Source organism: Myotis davidii, unplaced genomic scaffold (genome assembly GCF_000327345.1).
Source record: "Myotis davidii unplaced genomic scaffold, ASM32734v1 scaffold448, whole genome shotgun sequence".
NCBI classification, from domain to species: Eukaryota; Metazoa; Chordata; class Mammalia; order Chiroptera; family Vespertilionidae; genus Myotis; species Myotis davidii.
Window position 1 is genome coordinate 3,793,188 of NW_006383009.1, and position 3,627 is coordinate 3,796,814.

Genomic DNA, 3,627 nt, shown 5'->3' on the forward strand with positions numbered 1-3,627 from the left:
CTGCCCGCGGGCCGGCGCCGCCGCCCTCCCCCAGCGGGACATTGCTCGCGGGGGTCCACGGAGTTTCACCCACCGAGTCCACTCGGAACCGTTCCCGGCTTGGCTGCGCCCGGCTGGTAGCCTCCAGCGAGAGAAATCTTTGTGAGCCAGTGGGGTGAGAGGGAGAGGAATCGGAGCCAATGAGTCCGGGCACCGCGGGCCCAGCCTTGGTTGGGCCCCCCTCTCCCTCCTCGCAAACCCACAGCCTGGCAGGCCAAGACCCCCGCCCCCGACGGGAGCTCTTGGCCTGCCGCACTCTCTCCTCCACAACATGCATACCCCCTCCAGGACACAGTCTCTATATCCAGACCCATTCTAGGACACACCCAGAGACACACAAAGACACACTGGCTTGTGGCCCATCACCCTCGCCCTCAGTCGCACACACTGCATCCCAGATGCACATTCGCACACCATCGGGCGCATACACATTCCATCCCTGGCACACACACTTTCATGGTCACACACTTATTCCTGAAGGGATATAACACAGGAACACATACACAGGCGCAGCTGCCCTGGACACTCATAGTCACTCCACACACCCATGCAGACACACAGGTTGCCCCAGGTGGACACACACTGCTGCCCAGGTCACCCCACACTGCAAAGAGCTATCTGCAGGCTCACTGCGGTGCTCCTCCAGAGAGGGCAGGGTCTGGGCACCCTCTAGGGGAATTTGCTGAAAACCCGGCAGTCCAGATTGCCTGGGCAGGTGAGGGGCTGCCCCAGGCCCTCCCCAGGTGCCTGAGGCCCTGAGTGCCAGTGTTTGTGGCAGGCTCTGTTTCCCAGCCTGTAGAGCAGCAGGGAAAGTGGTTGGGGGGGAGGGGGGGTTGTGCCTGAGTTTTTTTCTTTAAGGGGAAGAAATTAAATAAAAGATTCTCACACCTTGCCAATATGTTTCTACTTACGGTGTGTCTCAGCACCTGACCAGACCAGCAGGCGGGTGGGTTGTAAAGTGTCAGCAGGTACCAGTGGGATGGGAGATGGGGACCCCTGTAGGGACCCCAGGATGGAGGCCACCCTCCTGTATTGCTTGCAGAGAATCTCACACTTTTCCCTTTTAAAACACATGGTGTTTCTTTTTAATAACAGCAGTGGCTCCAGATTGGGAAGTGGGGAAGGAAAAAACTTTTAAAGGCCTCAGCTCTGCAGGAACGGCATGGAGACAGGGATGTAGGGTGGGAAGGCTGTCCAAAAGACAAGCCCAGGGATCTGCTTTGGGGAGCCTTCTAGGAGGCCCCCAAATCAGGCCAAGGGCCCCCCAACCTCAGTGGGCTATTCCTCCCAGAATGTGTGCATCCCGGTCCTGCGGAATGTGTACAGCCCGGTCCTGAGTGCTGTGGCCCATTATGTGGGGAGTGCGGAGCCAGCCTGGACCCCAGAGTTGGGAGGGGCTTTAATCCTAATAGTTAGTTCCTAGGCACTTTGGACCTCTTGATCTCATCTCATTAATCTCCCCAGCAGGTAGAATATATTTTCCTCCCATTTTATGGAAGAGGAAACTGAGAACTGGAGAGGGAAAAACAATTGCCCAGGTGCTCCGGCAGGAATTGGCACCCACCTCCCAGGAGGAGAAGGCCTCCCTCTGACCTTTCCTACTGGAGCTGGGGTGGGGGGGTTGGCCTGTCCAGGCCCGCCTGGCCTTGCCCTCTCGCCCCGTCCCCCGCCCAGCCCTTGGAGGGCAGCTGCAGCTGCTGGCAGGCAGGCAACACTAGTTCAGGCCAGGCGGGCGTGGCAGAGGGGCAATGCCCCCTGGCCAGGACCCCCCAGAAAGCCCTTTCCTGACCAGGCTGTGACTATGGGGGGGCGGGTGCAGGAGGGATGTGACCCATCCCCGGAGGACTGGGAGTGGGTCTGGGTCTGGGTCTGGGCAGGCCTGGCCTGCCCCTGCCTCCCACCCTGCTGGGGGTGGGGGCAGGCAGGAAGTGGTGGGTGGGCCGGGGCAGAGATGCTGGCACGCCCGAGTTCATGCCGGAGGAATTCCGAATTAGCTAGCGGCTGGCTTGAGACCTCCGGAGAGCCCTGGGCCAAGCCTCAAACGCAACTGCGATTCTAGGCTCAAGCAAGACATGGCCCTCAAGCCAAGTTTGCCCCAGAAAATTGTCGGGGCTGGCCCCTGGAACCGTGTCCACCCCACCTCTCCCATCTGGGGCCCTGAAGGCCAACACAGGGCAGCCGCTGGCTTTGGGGGGAGGGGGCATCCCAGGGGGCCAGGATCATCCTGTCCTTGGCTGCCATCTCAAGGAAGCTGGGCTGCTCTCCCCTCTGCCCCGTTGTCCCTCTGCTCCCCCTGCAGTCCCTTCTTGCAGTTGCCTGAGGATCTTTGAAAAATGTTAATCACTCCCCCGGTTCAGAACCCAGGAATACGCCCTGCCAATCAGTCCCCTGCTGACCTCCCAGACCTCATTTCCTACTATTTTTGCCCCAGGACTTTTGTACTTGCTGCTCCCACTGCCTGGATACGCTCTCCTACATAGTTGCATGGCTACTTCTTTCACTTTATTCAGGTCTCAGCTCACATGCCACCTCCCTAGACAGGCCTCCTGGGCCACTGAGCTGCACTAATGACTGGTGCTTTACTTCCTCCCTATTTATTCTCTTAGGTATTTATTTGTGTTTTCTATTTTTCCTGCTGCTCTCTTGGATTCAAGGCCCACAAGGGTAGGAGTCTTGGGTATCTTGGTCACCATGGTGCCCCCAGCTCCTGGCACACTGATCAATAAAGGAAGGACTGAACAAGTGAGTGAATGAGTCCTCACAACTCACTGCTCTTGGTGGAGAGAGAGGCTCCTTCCCAGAGATTCAGAGATGTCAAGTGCCTGGACCGAATTTCCACAGTGAGCTGAGGGCATTCAAACCCAGGTCAGCCTGGCTTAAAGGTCCCACAGGGCTGTCCTAACGACAATATTTTCACTCCTTTCAAACTGCATGAGTTTGATACTTTGGTGCCTTCTTCCCAGATAGAGAGACAGAGACTCAGGGAGGGGTTTCAGGGGGTTGGACTGGAAGTACCCACCCGCTTCGCTGGCTCTTGGTTTCCCTGTGGGTAAAACAATCTCCTCGTAGGTTCTGATTTTCAGAAAAGGGAGCCCTGGGCTACCCCAATGGCCAGCAGGAGGGGAGGCATCCATCACTTCCCCCTGAGGCCCAGTGCTCAGCCCCCAGCTCACAGAACCCAGTTTAGGAAGTCAATTCCCAGAATCTAATCATCATAATGGACCTGGGGACCAGGAACGTTCTTGTTCCCATTTTTCAGATTGGGAAAAATGAGTCAAAGGACAGATTGAGTTAAGGGACTGAGTCAAGTCCCTTTGAATGGTGGTTGGGGGTCTACAACTTGCCCAGCCACCTTCCATTCCAACACAGAGCAAGACTTTGGAGACAGAAAAATGTGAGTTTGAATAGTATGCCCTTCTCTCACTCAGTGACTTTAGGCAGGGAGCTTAATCTCTCAGAGCCTTGTTTGTTTGTTTTTTTAAATCTATAAAAGAGCAGGATTTTCACAGGGAATTCCCCCCCCCCCACACACACACACACTGTGTGTGAGACCCTCAGGCCTAAAATAAAATTTTTTAAAAAGCAAAG